The sequence below is a fragment of the Lissotriton vulgaris genome, chromosome 4_1 (genome assembly GCF_964263255.1).
Source record: "Lissotriton vulgaris chromosome 4_1, aLisVul1.2, whole genome shotgun sequence".
Lineage (NCBI taxonomy): Eukaryota > Metazoa > Chordata > Amphibia > Caudata > Salamandridae > Lissotriton > Lissotriton vulgaris.
The window spans coordinates 412,437,936-412,457,277 of NC_141691.1; the positions used below are offsets into that span (position 1 = coordinate 412,437,936).

The following is a 19,342-nucleotide window of genomic DNA, read 5'->3' on the forward strand; positions in this document are numbered from 1 at the left end:
ACGCATCACGTTCGGTTTATGATAGAATAAACCTTACTTATTTGGTCCTTGGTGTGGACTGTGTTTTTTCCTGGATACCGGAGTGCTTGTACAGGAACGCCGTTTTTGATGGATATATATATATATATATATATATATATATATTCACTGAAAAAACCATAGGTTATAGACCATATATAGTTAGGGATTAGCATTTACAAAACCTTATTTTACTCGCATAAAACCATTGAAATTCGCATATATAGTTAGATGCGCTAACTATATATCGCGCACCCGCAATCCACTGCTGATGATGTCACATATTACATCATTCATGACATGCTCAGTGACATCACTGATGACATCACTGATGACATCTCAAATGACATCACTGATGACATCACTGATGACATCTCAAATGACATCACTGATGACATCTCATTTGACATCTCATTTGACATTACTGAGCACATCACTAATGACATAATTCATGTGATAATACGATGAACCTCTTCAGACTCTAATATAACCTTAGATACACTCAGTGTAAACAAAAACTCACAGACTGTCACTCATTAATGGAGTTACTCACACACCTAGTCAGTCATGCAAAGAATCAATCACACCTCCATTTCCTCTACTATACAGTTATACACACCTTACTTATTCAAACATATACTAACACATATTTACTCTCGTATACAATCCCTGATACAAGTTCACAATGATCCATACAGCCACTCACACATTCACTGGCTCTTATGCACAGTTATTTATATATGTCAACTCTCACATGTACTGTGTTTTACATATGTACTTACTTTGACATGTAGCACTGAGATATCCATTCACTCACCAATACACTCATGCACACAGTCAACCACCCATACAGCTATTTCCACATGCAATTTTGAACCCATACATCTAGTGAATCGACTGCTCACACATCTATACACAGTCATACACCTTCCAGCCACCCACACACACACACTCAGTCTCCCATACAAATACTTCGGCAACCAATCAATAACCCATATAGTTACTCATTTAGCTACTGATCAACACATGCAGCAGTTCATAGAACAACAGATATAATGATGCACAAATTAAGACAGTTTAGTCACTAACCCATGCACTCAGTGAGACACATTTAATTACTCTCTCATACAGTCAGTCATGCACCTACTAAATCCTTCATCCAGACACTTATACATCCACTCATTCTTCAATATGTAAGACATATTTTTACTTTACAGAAACATACAGTCACTGGATGTTGTCATCAGTGATGTCATCAGTGATGTCATTTGAGATGTCATCAGTGATGTCATCAGTGATGTCACTGAGCATGTCATGAATGATGTAATATGTGACATCATCAGCAGTGGATTGCGGGTGCGCGATATATAGTTAGCGCATCTAACTATATATGCGAATTTCAATGGTTTTATGCGAGTAAAATAAGGTTTTGTAAATGCTAATCCCTAACTATATATGGTCTATAACCTATGGTTTTTTCAGTGAATTTCATTGGTTTTTTAAAAGCTAATATCTATAGCTGTAACATATGTTCTTATTCTAATTCATAAATATATTTTATATATATTTGTATTATATTTTTTAAATTCAATTTATATTATAGTTTAAATTATTTTTTCTTGTTTCGCTGCCGATCCGCGAAACGGTAAACGTTCCGTTAGTGCAAATACCGCGTTAGAAAGGCACATCGCGATGCGTCCCGTAAACGCCAACATATCGCTTTACTACGTAATGTCCCTTAAGACGTTCTGCATTAGCGCACCCGGAAGCGTTCTAGAACGCGAACCAAGGCGCGAAACGTAAAGGCTCGGAATCGATCCGGGGCGCGGCGCGCAGCGCGTAACGTAAGCATAACAGGTCATGTGACTTGTTTATAAAACTTTTCATTGGTTCATTTTACTTTTAGTTTCCTAATGATGGAACACTTGAGCATATGACGTAAAATAAACACTTTTCATTGGTTTAGAACATTTTCTTTTCTCAAATGATGAAAGTCCCACCTTTTTTCCTCACTCCGACTTTCATTTTAATGAGAGAAAGACCTGTTTTTGTTTGCTAAGACATGGCATTTGTATTAGCTGCAGCTGGTGGATCTCCACCACCTCCACCACCACCAAAGAAGACAGGACCGACTAGCCAGGTCATCTTCGACCAGGAAGAAGAAGAGGAAGACGAGGAACAGGAGCAAGGGACAAGTGGCTTTCTAAAAGAAATGCCAAGAACGTCCCATATCAAAGTGAATTTTATCTGGCAATTTTTTTCTCATCCTTCTCATGAAAAGAAAGTTAATGCCAGATACGTTACCTGCCTCATCTGCAAAAAGAAACTCTCCAGAGGGACCGAGAAAAAATATAGCTATGGTAATCATACCATGCATCGGCACATGGAGAGGTGGCACCCTCTTAATTATTCTAAAGCACAACTTCGAGATCTGATGGATAACCCCCGACCGGCTAAAATATCCACCCATGACTTAGCAATAAGTGAGTCAGCGGCAAGAGAAACGGTCCCAAATCTCCAAAAGAACTTTGGGCAGATGAGATTTACATGTCTAGCATGTGGAAAATTAATTTCATGCGGAGAGATGAGTATTACTTTATTAAATACATAATTTGAAAATCATCAATGTCCAAACCGTCCAAGAAAGTAATTTTTTTTTTGTTGCTCCTGTTGAGCCCTTTGAAGTGAATCATGTTTGTTTCCCCTTCCTCCAAAAAAACACAAAAAAATAATATAAAACATCAAAAAGAATAAAAAAAAGTTCTTTTCAGAACTACCTTCCCTTTTTTTAAAAATTGCTAGAATGTTTAGCACTCTAGCATCCTCTATTTCTTTTGATTCGCTTCCCGGTTAGCGTTCCGGTACGCGAACCGGGAGCGAACTAAAAAAAATATTTTAAAAAAAAAGACAAAGAAATAAACAGAGTAATGTGCAAAGAAAGACAAATAGAGGGAGTAATACACAGTTACTGTTGAAAGAGGGACTGATAGAAGAAGTGAAAAGAGTAGTATAAGTAAGTAAAAGAAAAAATGAAGGAAGTAGCAAAGACAGTAAACTAAGGGTTAAAGAAAAGAAGCAGTGGAACTAATAAAAGTTAAATCTGATAGACATGTAACGCAAAGAGTACTAAACACTTACCTTTTAATTGTCATTACCGTACTAAATTATCTTTTTTATACTTTTAATCTGTGTAAGAAAGAACAAAAAAAATTAAATTAATAGAAGGTGGTAGAAAAAGTGTGAGCATGAGACAAAATGAATGTTAAATGTGGTATACTTGTAAAGCGAACAGCTGCCCCAGCAAAGAGGCTGTATACCGCTGGAGAACCCATCCTGGCTTTCCCTGAGAGATGATCCCTACTGGGCATCCCCAAGGTGAAGCCAGGCATCCCCGGCGCTGATGGAGCCGTTAGTAGAGATTAAGCAAGCTATTGCCCAGAGTTGCTGAGTGGGACCCATGGTTGGAGTAGGCACAGAGGCGAGAATTATCGAGACCGCTGACCATGGCCCAAGACCCTGCCACGTCAGGAATCGAACCCTGGTCCCGGGTTGACCTCTGCTTCCGGGTCTGCCACCTCTAACCAGTGAGCCACACCAATCCATATATATATTAGAAATCACAATTCAAAGTAGAAAATTAATTAAACATATTTAATGGTTTATTTTTGCTGTTATCAGAAAATATCAAATTTCACTGAAAACAGTGAGTTGAAGGTATTCATCATATAACAGCGGGGAAAAATAAACACAATCAAAATGATTGTGTTTAAAAAACCCAAATAATATAACTAAGCAGAAATAAAAACTCCTCCAAAGTAACTTACTTTCTATGACGTCAAAGGATATCCTATGAACAGCTTATACTCTGTTATGCTGTTACTATTTTCTGCCCGCCACTTTCAGAAAGATAAACTCAATTGTTTTAAGAAAACTGAGACATACAAAGCAATTTGAAACAGCAGACTAAGTTACAGCAACACCTAGAGTCATTATAGTCCAATTACCTACCCTAAATTCTGACTTCAAAAAACAAGTCAAAAGGCAACATTGCTTCATAGTCAATTAGTAATGTTTGCTGAAAGACTAGCCATTTTATAAATTTTAAATAAGTTGTGTAATATCCAGATGTTGTCAAAGGATCAGTATATTATATAATAGCTGCAGTTGCAAATGTTCTTCCTGAAATCGATGATTATGTAGCCAAAACATTTTTAATTAGACTGGATAACTTATTTTCTTCCAGTTTATGTAGTTGAAATTGTAAAATGACATTTCATCCATAAGTTTCCATGAATAAAGTGGACAGCATTGCAGACTTACATTTCCTCTACTCCTTATTTTGATCTGTTACTTGACTTTGCTTATAAAAACAAACAGTTTTCGCTCTGTACTACAATTATCCACAAGGCCATATAGAGTAGGAGCCATTAGAACATCTTGAAAATCCACTGAACAAATCCCAAGCTTTTTTTCCTAAAATTTTGGTTGTAAGAACACCAGGTAAGAATTTTGAAGGTGGAAAGGCAATCTTTTTTGGAAAGTTAAAACAGAATCATTGCAGAATGACCAGCTGTTTCCAGATTTCAAATAGGCTGTATAATGTCCTGAATTAGTTGAAGGACCGTTATGATATATAATTGCAGTAGTTTTAAAAGTCCTTCCTGATATTGACAACTTCGAAGCTACAAAATTATTAATTAAAGTTGTCAATTTAGTTCCATCAGGCCTACATCGTTGGAACATTAAAATGACATACTGGCCATAACTTCGTAAAATTAACGTGGACAGCATTCCAGACTTACATTGGCTGCACTCCATATTTTGATCGGCTGCCTTTACTAGCTTATTGAAGGATACTGATTTACTGTCAGGCAAAGTTAAATATATAAATCTTTCTGAGTCTACACTATTAGTACTTGATAGCCTACAGTTCTCACAGTCATGTTGCCATTGATAAGAAAGGCCAAACAGATAATCTACATCTACACCTTCATCTTGCAATACATCAAGCATATACATTAAAAACTCCTGACAATCCTGCTGAATATTTTCAGAGAATTCTGTTTGACCTGAACATTCGTCTAACAGAAAACGAATTTCAGACACACTTTCTACTCTCGTTTTATCAGCACTACATTTCTCTAACACAGAATTCAACAAACAGCATAAACTTTGTTCCGAATTCATCACAATCTGTTCTTTGAAAGTCTCTAGTGAAAATAGAACATTAACAACTACATTAGCATAGCAGTTGACACCAGAACTATTTTCAAATTTAAAACCAACAACATTTTCAACAGAATTCATTTTATTGCTGCTTCCACTTTTGGGTTCATCGACTTTTGGTCTTTTTGCATCAACCTCCCTACTATTACTGATATTTCTTAGTTTCCGGCCTACCACACGTTTCTCAAACAAAGGATATTGAGGCAAATGTGGCGCATACTCTCTTCTTAACCTATTGTATTCCTTAACACAATCTAGATCCGCACAAATGTTTGTGACATCACAGTCAATCAAGTACAATCCCGATAAAGTTCTGACTCGTGACAATGCTACATAAGCCATACCCTCCTTGAACACAGAACTGCCAATATTCACCAAAGCAGTGTCAACACTTAAACCTTGCGATTTATGGATTGTGACCGCATATGCCAAGCAAACAGGAAACTGCTTACGGCGAACATATAAGTCTTTAACAAGCAAAAACCTAGCAGAGCAACGACCAATTAGCTGTACTTCCTCAATGCCATCAAATTTAATTTTTAAAAATTCAATTCCATCTCTACTTCTGTATCTCTCAAAATCAACAACATTACCCATTGATCCATTTACCAGACCTCTTTCAACATGTAAATTCCTTCTCAAAATGATTCGGCAATTTAAGCATACATTCAAAGTCTTTTCAAAACCCGCAGTTTTAGATATAGTCTTCTCTAATTAATCCAATTTAGATTTCAAATTCTCTGACAAAATAATTGTTGCTCCCATATGCTCTATTTTGTCAATAGCTTCAAGTTTTACAATGTCTTGTTTTTCTAAATTCAACATTTTGTTGTTGAAGATGGAACATTCTGCAAGAGTTGGCATCAAACATATTCCAGATTTCTTCTCAGTAATTTTCTGAAAAATATCCTCTGGCAAAACGTCTTTTTCTGGATATAAATTTGACAGTAAGCGTGCATGTAAAGCTTCTTTACCACGCTCAGTCACTTTCCCGATTCTAACATCTTGCAGAATATTCTTGTAATCTTCGTCCTTCGCCTGACGCATATTTTCACGCAGCTCAGCATAACTGAAGTTTAACCATATGTTAACGTTGCCAATGCTCCCTAGGCACTTCTTGGTATCTTCATGTGTAAGCAGTTTAAACACTGGTTGTCCTTTCACTGGTGTCAGCTGCAGAAGATCACCAAAAACAATGATGTGTTTGCCACCGAATAACACATCATACTCTGTTTTAAGAACTTCCTGCATTCTCAAATGCACAAAAGCAAGCATGACATTTGAAACCATGCTTACTTCGTCAATGATAAGAAGTTTCATCTTCTTCAGGACTCTAGATACTTCACAACAAGCATCTCCAGATAACTTGTGGTATTGTAATTTGTTATCATGCTCCACTGGCAGCATCAGTAACCGATGCATAGTAATCCCTTTAATGTTATGAGCTGCCAGTCCAGTTGGAGCGGTCACAACGCAAGACAGCGATGATTCAGTCCTTTTCTGCAGATAACATGAAATTGCTTTAATGAGGAAACTTTTTCCAGTTCCTGCTTCTCCACTCACGTACAGTCGGACAGGCTTCAACGACATATATGAGCACTCTTCCTTCTCATGACTTAATCCATGATCAATTTGGCTGGTAACTTCCTCTTCTGCAACACATACATTCTTGTAGTACTTATTGTTTTTTATCAAATACAATGTTGCCTTTTTGACTTTCCTAACATCCACTAAATCTTGCCAGATTTTCTTACTCTTTGTCGGAACACCATTGACTATGATAACCAGAGGTTCCTCTTCCACTTTCTCTACTCCCATTGTATTAATGTTTTTCTTCAAATCCAAAGGCAAATAAACAACCCTTCCCTTTAATCCTCTCTGTAAATCTGATGGAGGCAACTTCCCTGTCTTTGGCTCCATTCGTACAATAGCCTGGAAGGGATGAACACTTTGAATCAAAATAGATTCATAAGTATTTAAATCCTTCAATTCAGAAGGAATGTCATCTAATTCCAGATTATTATGAACCGCTCTAGCAGGCATCTGGTTTTGGTTTAATTTGTTAAAACAATAAATACACATACGTTGGTCCGCTCCCAAATCAAAACAATTTTCTACCATCAAGTATGTGGCAAAATCCTTCCATTCACTATTGTTTTCCATATCACTTTTTGCATATATATCCACTAACTTAGTCTGATTCTTATAATAAGTCCGTCGACAACACACACAAGTGAAATTAGGCCTCTCACTTGATTTCACCATAAACGTGGAAATTTCCTTATGAAACTTATCTGTACTGAAAATCTGTACACTGTCTTCCACATTACCTTCTTCTAGTGGTTCAATATCAACATTGTTCTCTTTACCAGCAAAGTAACAGAACTCAATTTCTTGACAAATATTCTTCACATCTACTTCAGAACCATGCAAAAGAGCACTGCTTAATTGTTTAAGCATAATTGCTGGACTCTTAGCATAATACAACATTCTCACTAATTTCCTCACTTTATTATGATGCACTGCTAGCATCCTGAAATGATGAAATACACTCTGGCATACTCTCCTGGAAAGACAAGCCAGTGAATGACCACGCAAACCTGTCACGTGTCTCACTCTGCAAGGATCTAATTCTTGCAACATCTTTATTTTTTGCTTTACACTTTTCTCATGAAATGTCCGTATAAAATCACAAAGCAAATTGATGGAATCCTGTCGCACACTGCAAATAGAACTACACTTCCAGATGTACACTGGTCCCTTAGGACGTCTCCTCACTTAACGCCTCTTCTGCATCTACAGACACAAGTATTTCTTTTTCAACCGGTTGACCGTCTTTCACCTCATAAGCTCGACCACTGGTGTCAACTGCATGCACCAAATCATTGTCCTGAAAATAACTCTCCTCATTAAAAAATGCCTCACTATTTGAACTATGCATCCATTCTCCTGAGAAAACATCACAAAAATTAGTTTGATTTACTTCTCTCTTCCATCTACTATTAGATTTGAAAACATAGATTACCTTGTTCAGTTTCCTAATTCTATTAATTACCAAAATAAATAACTTTCGCTTAATTTCGAAAGCCTGATCAATAATTTTCTCAACATTTTTCTTTTTCTTATAAAATGCCGCTTTCTGTTGGCCTTTCTTGAATTGTTTTAGCAAATTAACAATTACCCTGTTGCGAAACATTCGCCTACGAATGTCCCTGAATACATTTTCCCTTCTACTGCCATGCACAGAGTTATCTCCAGCTGTAGCAGAAACTTTTTTGACGGGCCTTTCCTTTCCATTTAAATTGGCTCTCTTTTTCGGCACTAAAACATGTTCTGTAGTTATACTTTTGTTTCTACAAATGTTTCTAAGAAATGATTTTGTTCGCCTACCCTAAGTTTTCTTCGTGCATTGAGATGATTTAAATGTAGAGGACTGCTGCAAAAATGTAGTAATCTGCTGTCTTTGACGTTTCGTAGACTTTCGGATTCTATCTTTAGATGGCATTGTCTAATTTCTCAATAATCTGCAGTTGAATCTGTGGTAAAATATAATAAAAAATGCTATTAACCACTAATACCAAACAGTAAATCAACATTAAGAATTTGATTCAGCAACGCTATAAAGATGATTCATTAATTTTTTTTAAATTTTACTGTGATAGTGATAGTATTACAGGGCTTTCATGCAAATGACTACCCACCCTGCAAAAAAAAGCCCACATGAAACTTCACACATTAAAGTGTGTACTTACCTGCAATAATCAATATGCCAGTGTTTACGTCCCTCCACCCTGCCCCTCACCCTCCCCGCATGCCTGCCCCACCGTAACTCCCTCCACGACCAGCGGCTGCTGTTTTGCAACATGGTGCTTCTTGTAAATCTCTCCTGCATTACAAAAGTGACGCACCAACAGCACAAAAGAGGCGCACAACCATCATAAATCTGTCTCTAAGACTTTAAGGGCCAGATGTAGGTCGGTCGGTAACGACGAAAAACGGTATTTTCGGCCGTTACCGACCAGATAACAAAATTTGTCATGTAAGGGGCAATATATTACCGAATCGGTAAAATTACCGAATCGGTAATTTTACCGATTCGGAAAAATAAAACATCGATAAATATACCGATTTAAAGCCACCCATATGTAGGTAGGACTCTTCTGGTCATAATTTGAAAACACAGCACAGCTCCTATATACATACACACCTTATCAGTACTAATACTTTACATTAACTACAATTACAATTGGTAAAAAAATGCAAAATTGCCTTTCAAAGCATAATGCAAACACTTGACGCAAAACATCATTTAAAATATACATGTGGCCTTGGATTTAGGCCCCTACATACCGATTGGCCATTTACCGGTCGGAAACGGCCGAAATCGGCCGTAACCGGTCGGTAAATGGCCTGAAACAACCACCTACATCGGGCCCTAAGTATGCATGCATTTGATTTCAAACAACATTTTTAAACCTTTTATGTAAAACAATAATACACCTACATTCATGCGGAACAGACTTAAGATGCCCTAATACACATCAAAAAGTTTTTTTAAGGAACTTGCACCTTTTTTTCAATAACTTTTAACATGGCTATGTAACTCAAACAATCAAAATGAAAATTTTTCAGGCACACATGGGGACGTATTTACAAGAAACCTTGCACTACGAGGAAAGTGACTTCAAATGACCAGACACACATGGGGACGTATTCACAAGGCCCTTGAACCCGGGGGAAGTGACTTGAAATTGCTAAGCACACATAGGAGAGTATTTACAATGCCCGTACAACACTTATGCATCATTTTTTACATATACACAGTAACAATACCAAAACAAAAGCATCATATATCTGTTCCGCAAAAGCGACGCATTGCAGGAGTCACATCACAAGTACATAGTTTCTCATAATTTTTTAAAGCATGCCTTATCCTTAAAAACGATTTTCCGATCATAATTTGAAAACACAGCACAGCTCCTATGTACATACACACCTTGTCAGTACTAATAATTTACATTATCTACAATTACAATTGGTAAAAGAATCCAAAATCCTTTGAAAGCAGAATGCAAAACACTTGACGCAAAACATCATTTTAAATACACAGCTAACTTTCTTATTTACGCAAAAAAGCATACTAGTCTTTATCTAAAATATATAAACGATAACTCACCTTTACAAATTCTTTTTGAAATTCAAAACAGACTCAGAAACACACCAATTATTCTTTAGCAGAATTAGAGGTATGCACTCCAGAGGCTGGAACCAACAAAGGCACTGAAACGCTGATATTCATCACACATAACTCATGTCAGCCAATCAAAACTCTTTCCTCACTATTTTCAAATCAACACCCTTCCCCCCTCTGCCCTTTCTACCTCTTTTCCATAGCAACTACCGCCTGCCAGACCTCTCAGGTTTACAAGTTCACACAACAATGTTTCAAATGAACTCTGAACTCTCAGTACACCTGCTAATCCACTGCAATCTTTCATAACATCATTTTTTATTAACCATTCAAATTACATCTTTCATAGAACACATCCATGCACCCTAACTTTCTGTTTTCAGCAATAGAAATACACCAATCACTGCCAATGAATCATTTGCACTTAAACTCCACAGTTTTTTTTCATTACAAACTTCACTATTTCAACTGCCATTTCATTCCCACACTTCATCTGACTGCAGCAAAAACTCCCCTAGCCATGTTTTCAGTCTGGATTCTTGGACATAGCTACATCCACTGGGCTCACAGGTATGCTGATAACAGAAATTTACACAACCTCAATTTACAAAATGTGGAAATTAAATGGATTGGCCGAAGAGGATTGAAAAGTCACCAATTGATACCATTGGTGAAAACCTTTTTACATTTGCCAAACCCTGACCTCATAATAGTGCACTGTGGCGGAAACGATTTGGGCACTTTGACTGGGGTAGGTCTGGAAATGCTCCTAAAGGACACCTTTGAGCATTTGATGACACTTTTTCCTCAAACTGCCTTGGTATATTCCAATATATGCCAAAGACAAAAATGGAGATGGTCCAATCAATTTTGTCCACAAATAGAAAAATCGAGGAAGCATGTAAATAAGTCTGTTTCAGCTTACATGAGGGACCATGGAATGGGCTGCATCTACAACAATAACTTGCGTTACTACATGCAAGATATCTACAGAGGAGATGGCGTGCATTTCTCAGATGAGGGGAACAAAGTTTTCATACTAAATTTAAGAATGTGTATTGGTTCCTACTTATAAGTTTCTAGAACATACACAAAACCCAAAAGCTCTTTTCAGAGCTACCTTAACTTAGTACACTCTTTTGAAATTTCGAATGTTCCTTTTTTCACTTATTTTCACCTATATTCGCTTCCCGGAACGCTAACTAGTTCGCGTACCGGCAGCTAACCACGCGAAAAAAAACAATTTTTTTTAACGACAAATATGAGCCTCCTGAGCCACCCTCAGAAAACTTAGGGAGACAGGATACGTCTAAACTACCCCAATCTACCCATTCTGAACATTATTTACCCTCCATCTTGTATCTCAATTCTACCGAAACACAAAATGGAGGACTCCCGTAACGCTGCAAGTTCGCATACCGGGAAACACACTGACAAGCACTCGCTCAAAAAAGGTGGGAAAGTAATTTACAGAAAAACAACTGGAGACACTTTCACCAATTAAACATTAGCTCATACTACATACCAATTCCTACCATTTTCACAAATATTGTTGGAATACCATTTAGCCATTTAGCATGTAGAACTCTCTAAAATCCCTGAGGTAAATTACTTCACAAAACATATCGGAAGTGTTGGAAATGACAACCAATTAAAAGATTACTTTCAATTTCTACTATTATATCATGACATTTCATTGGTTATGTACCTGAATATATATATACAAAATGAGAGAAACACACCTATTTTGACTACTACTTCGTGAAGTGCATAACAAAAAATCAACTGATAACTTCAACTTATATTTAAAAGGTAAGATATTATTTATAAAACTGAAGTATGTTCTGTACTGAAAGCTAATTAGAAAAACATTTTCTGACAATTATATTCTATCACTCTGTAATACTTATAGAAAAAAATAGACTTCTCTGTTTTAGTTATGGCAGGGCCAGTCCAAGGATTTGCAAGACCATGGGCTAAAAAGGAACGTGCGCGAGGCCCCCTCCAATTTACATAAGTGGCCCCTTGCAAGGAGAACATTCACAGATACTGAGGGGGCCCCATTGTCCAGCATTTTGACGCCCCCACAGTTTTAACTTTAAATCCACACGCATATCTCACACCTTCATAGGTGTGAGAATTGATTGTGGTCTAAAAGTTAAAACTGTGGGGGCGCAAAAATGCTGGACAATGGGCCCCCCACAGTGTCTGTGAATGGTCTCCTTGCAATTGAGGGAGCGTCTCCTTCTCCCTCCCCTATACCTCCTAACACCATCCATGGGAGGCCCAAGGAGGGGGCCCCCTGCAATAGACCTTAATTGCAGGCGACACCTTTCTTTGTGATAGATCTCCAGGAAAACAAAAGGACACATCACCAGTGCGTGGCCCAATGCTGGTGTGCTGAGTGCGAGACCATGAGCGGCAACCCACGCTGCCCATGCCTAGCGCCAGCCCTGAATTAAGGATAGAGTTAGACTTCTATAGTATAATTCAGAATTGACAGAGTTTATTTGATAATTTTCTTCATATTTCTACTTCTAATTTGATACCATACACTGCCCAAAGAAAAAAACACTATATAAATAACCAAACTGCCAATCTGTACTGAAACCCAACAATACCCTTTCTGTACCGATATATTTTTTAAAAATTCATTTTTTAGAATTGAAAATGGAAGAACAACAAAACATGAAAACTGAAACAGAAAAAAAATTGAGACACAAGTTGACATGGATTTCTACGACGACACAATAAATAATGAACTTGTGCAATGCGTAGATGCAGTAGATTTTCTACTAAAAAATGAAGAAAAAAATGATCACGATTTTTTAGATTTTCTTTTAAATTTTGAAAAACAAAATGAAAAATAAATTTTAATTTCTTAATTCAAAAATTGTTTGACACATTATTTATTTGTATATGTATATTGAAAACTAGTAGCAAATGTATTATAACGTCAAGTCAGACTTAAAAATAATCTGTGCAACTTTTTGGTGTTACATACTAGCTTTGTTCATAGTTACTTCCTTTCTCCCACTATATAATCCCCAATGTGTATTTAACATCTCTTTATCATCTCCTGCCACCATGTTGTTTCGGCTTTCCAGACAGACTATGGTATGAATTCCATATACCACAATAACTTCTATAACAGGCAAGATATTTACAAAGGAGACGGCCTTTATTAAATTATAGACTCTGCATTGGTACCTACATGTAGCTACGTAAATAAAAAAAACAAAAAAAACCAAAAACGATCAATCAATAAACATACAATAAGTTAAAAGTCGATCATTCTTGTTTCCTTATAGTACGCTCCCCAGACCGCTTTCCGGTACGCAAACCGGGCGCACCCCACGAAAAAAACAATTTTTTTTTTTTTTGGGGACCCGCGGGGCACTTTAATATCCCCCTCATCAATCCTAGGGGGTCAGAAGGGGTCTACCTTGCCCCCTTTCCTTTATTTCCCCCTTCGTTTTGGCCTCCTCTTGTCTCTCGATCCTACCGAGAGACAAAATGGCGGCCGCTACGGACTGTTTAGAATGTTGACAGACACCGGAGAGCCAATCAGCTTCGCTTCGCAAAGCTCCGTTACGCGAAAAGTACGCGAACTGGTGTGCTATCCAGGACGCTGTCACAGATATATAAATTTTTAAAAACGTTAATTTCTCAAAATCCACTGGAGCACATATATTGAGACCCAGCAAAGGCACATCGGGCTAACAGTCCCTACAATTTTGCCAAGTTTAGTGCAAATCCATTCAGCCGTTCGAGCTAAAAGTGAGGCCAAACGCCCTATGGAAATTAACATGGGAAAAACGCGTTTTGGGACCCCCCTTTTTTCTCGGACCCCCTTGATGAAACCCCCCCAAATTTTCAAGGGCTGCTCAGAAACAAAATGTGCCATTTTCCTGAAAATTTCAGCCGATTCCGTCCACAAACGCCAAAGTTATTAGACATAGAATTTTCAAAAGTCCCATAGGAAAAAAATCCTAACTATATATACCTACTGGCGACCGCCAGGAGATATATATATATATATACATATATATATATATATACATATACATATACATATACATATATACATATATATATATATATATATATATATATATATATTACCTACTGGCGGTCGCCAGTAGGTATATATAGTTAGGATTTTTTCTCTATGGGATTTTTGAAAATTCTATGTCTAATAACTTTGGAGTTTGTGGACGGAATTGGCTGATATTTTCAGGAAAATGGAACATTTTGTTTCTGAGCAGCCCCTGACAATTTGGGGGGGTTTCATCAAGGGGGGGCCGAGAAAAAAGGGGGGTCCCAAAACGCGTTTTTCCCATGTTAATTTCCATAGGGCGGTTGGCCTCACTTTTAGCTCGAACGGCTGAATGGATTTGCACGAAACTTGGCAAAATTGTAGGGACTGTTAGCCCGATGTGCCTTTGCTAGGTCTCAATATATGTGCTCCAGTGGATTTTGAGTAATTTAGGTTCAAAAAAAGATATATATCTGGGCGGGGCCTAACCACACATCTGATCTGATTGGCTGTCAGCACTTCATCCAAGAAGTGTTGGCAGCCATCTTGGGACCAATATACATGATAGCACCTCATTAAAAAGCATTGTAGTTAATAGAGGGTTTTAGGACTTTAGTTACATTATAAATCATTTGTTGATGGTACCATACTCGTTTTAGGAATTGTGGTGGGTTCTAAGGTGATTTTACCATGTGAAAAAACCTTCTGCTGTGATATCATGAATATTGTTTGAAAGAAAACTAATATCTCATGATTTTCCCACAGTGGTTTGGAAGGGGATCTATAAGCTAAACTGAAAGCATATTTTCTGTAAATTCACATTATCTTTCTCAGTCATGTGAAAATGAAGTCTGACATTCTCAGTAAAACATGTACATCCAACAAGGACAGAAACTGTCAGTTGATTCCTTTGTGTTCCACTGCAGCCTCCTAGAGTGTTCTAAAGAACAACTAGAGCGCAAACAGTCCTACTTATTACAAAGGTATGGCACACCTGAAGCCATCTTGATTGGAATAAAGTGGTAACTCTTAAAACATTTAATTTAAAAAGAAACAACATGAGGGGGTATATTTTGCCATAGAAAGTATGATTAGTGCTGCAGAATGAAAAATTAGGGCACATTTTGAGTGACTTCTCAAATCTTTTTCTATTTCATTAAAACATTCTGACATGCAGTCTCCCAAAATGGCCACCAGAGACAAAAGAGCCCAAATGTAGCCCAAATATCACCCAGATGTAGCCCAAGAAATAGCCCAATGACAGAATGTCCCAGAGTGTTCTAAAGAACAACTAGAGCGCTAATAGTCCTACTTATTACAAAGGTATAGCACACCTGGAGCCATCGTGATGGGAATAAAGTGGTAACTCTTAAAACATTTAATTTAAAAAGGAACAAAATGAGGGGGTATATTATGCAATAGAAGGTATTATTAGTGCTGCAGAAAGAAAAATTAGGGCACATTTTGAGTGACTTTTCAAATCCTCTTCTATTTCATTAAAAAATTCTGACATGCAGTCTCCCAAAATGGCCACCAGAGACAAAAGAGCCCAAATGTAGCCCAAATATCACCCAGATGTAGCCCAAGTATAGCCCAATGACAGAATGTCCCAGAGTGTTCTAAAGAACAACTAGAGCGCTAACAGTCCTACTTATTACAAAGGTATGGCACACCTGAAGCATTCTTGATTGGAATAAAGTGGTAACTCTTAAAACATTTAATTTAAAAAGGAACAAAATGAGGGGGTATATTTTGCCATATGAATTATGATTAGTGCTGCAGAATGAAAAATTAGGGATCATTTTGAGTGACTTCTCAAATCCTCTTCTATTTCATTAAAAAAATTGTGACATGCAGACTGGAACATGCACTTTGAATACCAGCAGCAGACGTCCCTGGTGAGCAGTAGCTTTACTACAGTGATCTAATGTGCAACTAGAGTGCTAACATTCAGAATTCATGGCAAATGTGTGACACATCTGAATGCCTTCTTGATGGAACCAAAGTAAACAAGCATTGAAAATGCAATAGATCTCGCCCTCGTTTAAGTTAAAGCCATTCTGTTTGTAATGAGGTGGCTTTTTAGCTTTGCTTTTATTAGTGTTTTTTCAACTTTCATGTAAATAACATGCATCTGTATGCATATAAGTATATGTATGCATGCATTTATGTTTGTATTTATATAGATATAGATGATATATGTTTATATATGTATGTATATATATATATATATTCACTGAAAAAACCATAGGCTATAGACCATATATAGTTAGGAATTAGCATTTACAAAACCTTGAAAATTCACTGAAAAAACCATAGGTTATAGACCATATATAGTTAGGAATTAGCATTTACAAAACCTTGAAAATTCACTGAAAAAACCATAGGTTATAGACCATATATAGTTAGGAATTCGCATTTACAAAACCTTATTTTACTCACACAAAACCATTGAAATTCCATATATAGTTAGTTGCACTAACTATATATCGCGCACCCGCAATCCACTGCTGATGATGTCACATATTACATCATTCATGACATGGTCAGTGACATCACTGATGACATCACTGATGACATCTCAAATGACATCACTGATGACATCACTGATGACAACATCCAGTGACTGTATGTTTCTGTAAAGTTAAAATATGTCTTACATATTGAAGAATGAGTGGATGTATAAGTGTCTGGATGAAGGATTTAGTAGGTGCATGACTGACTGTATGAGTGAGTGATTAAATGTGTCTCACTGAGTGCATGGGTTAGTGACTAAACTGTCTTAATTTGTGCATCATTATGTCTGTTGTTCTGTAAACTGTTGCATGTGTTGATAAGTAGCTATATGAGTAACTATATGGGTTATTGATTGGTTGCCCAAGTATTTGTATGGGAGACTGAGTGTGTGTGTGGGTGGCTGGGAGGTGTATGACTCTGTGCATAGATGTGTGAGCAGTTGATTCACTAGATGTATGGTTTCAAAAGTGCATGTGGAAACAGCTGTATGGGCGGTTGACTGTGTGCAGGAGTGTATTGGTGAGTGAATGGATATCTCAGTGCTACATGTCAAAGTAAGTACATATGTAAAACACAGTACATGTGAGAGTTGACATATATAAATAACTGTGCATAAGAGCCAGTGAATGTGTGAGTGGCTGTATGGATCATTGTGAACTTGTATCAGGGATTGTATAAGATAGTAAATATGTGTTATTATATGTTTGAATAAGTAAAGTTTGTATAACTGTATAGTTGAGGAAATGGAGGTGTGATTGATTCTTTGCATGACTGACTAGGTGTGTGAGTAACTCCATGGATGAGTGACAGTCTGTGAGTGTCTGTTTACACTGATTGTATCTAAGGTTATATTAGAGTCTGAAGAGGTTCATCGTATTATCACATGAATGATATCATCAGTGATGTGATCAGTAATGTCAAATGAGATGTCATCAGTGATGTCATCAGTGATGTCATTTGAGATGTCATCAGTGATGTCATTTGAGATGTCATCAGTGATGTCATCAGTGATGTCACTGACCATGTCATGAATGATGTAATATGTGACATCATCAGCAGTGGATTGCGGGTGCGCGATATATAGTTAGTGCAACTAACTATATATGGAATTTCAATGGTTTTGTGTGAGTAAAATAAGGTTTTGTAAATGCGAATTCCTAACTATATATGGTCTATAACCTATGGTTTTTTCAGTGAATATATATATATATATATATATATATATACACACATGCATACATATATATACATATACAAACATACATATATATATATATCCAAGAAGCTCCGATTTCCTAGCGCAGTTTCTCGCAGGCAAAGAAGCAGACACGGACTACAGATGAGTGCTGGTTTATTTATTCAGTGCCACAAGTCGGCCCTTCCCACAGGCCTTGATCACATGACAAAGTGAAAGGTTCGGCATTGATTTAAATAGTTTACAATTTGCTGACGTTTAACAGTGATGTAGATAAGCATACCAAAATGATAGACAGACAACAGTTTCATACATTTAAAACTACAAGTCTGACTTCAATGTTGCCACATATGCAAAATTAATTTGAGATATATAAAATAAGTAGTTGCAATGAAAATCAGTTAATGCATAAAAACAAAATACATTTGCATCAATTATTTGAATTTGTGTAAAGACCTCAATTATGGTCAATCTTTGAGAACGTCGCCGTTTAAAACCAATGTCTCAATAAAGTGTACAAATGTGCAAAAAAGTGCAAAAAATAAGTGCTAGAAGAATAATAAAAATAATTCATAGAATATTTTTTTGAATATTTTTAGCAGCAAGTATTGCAACACAATCATCCATTATAAAGCAATTTAACCATTGTAACTGTATGAATACATTTAGACATTTTCAATGGACAGATAATATATGCAAGTTTAAAACAAAACAATATATATATATAGATAATCACCGTCCCACTCTCCAAATTCGCCAGGAGACACACAGGTACAGACCACAGCGTGCTATATCCAGTTTCAGTGTAACTTTATTCCGTGCATCTTGACAGGACCCGTTTGTCATGTTTTCACAACCTTGTTCACATGCCACGCCAAGATCCAATGTTTCAATAAATAACTCATTAAGTACCCTCCTCCCCAATCAGCCAATAGCAGTACACAATGAATATAAACATACTACTGTGATCAGGAACAAAGAGCATCATTCTGTGGTAAAAGAAATACTTCTCCCATTAAACACATGTGATACACGTATATTGCAATAACATTCCTCCGTTTATAGCAGTACTCGAAAATGCTCCTGATCATAAAAACATAGTGTAGGCCTATGGCTAACTACATGGGAGGTTGAGTATTACCAAACACTCAAACAA

At 36.9% G+C, this 19,342-nt stretch overlaps 1 protein-coding gene across 2 annotated transcripts in view; it reads right to left on the reverse strand.

Moving 5' to 3' along the window:
* OCRL (OCRL inositol polyphosphate-5-phosphatase) overlaps positions 1-19,342 on the reverse strand; it is a 611,352-nt gene that overhangs the window by 270,420 nt on the left and 321,590 nt on the right. The window lies entirely within an intron of this gene.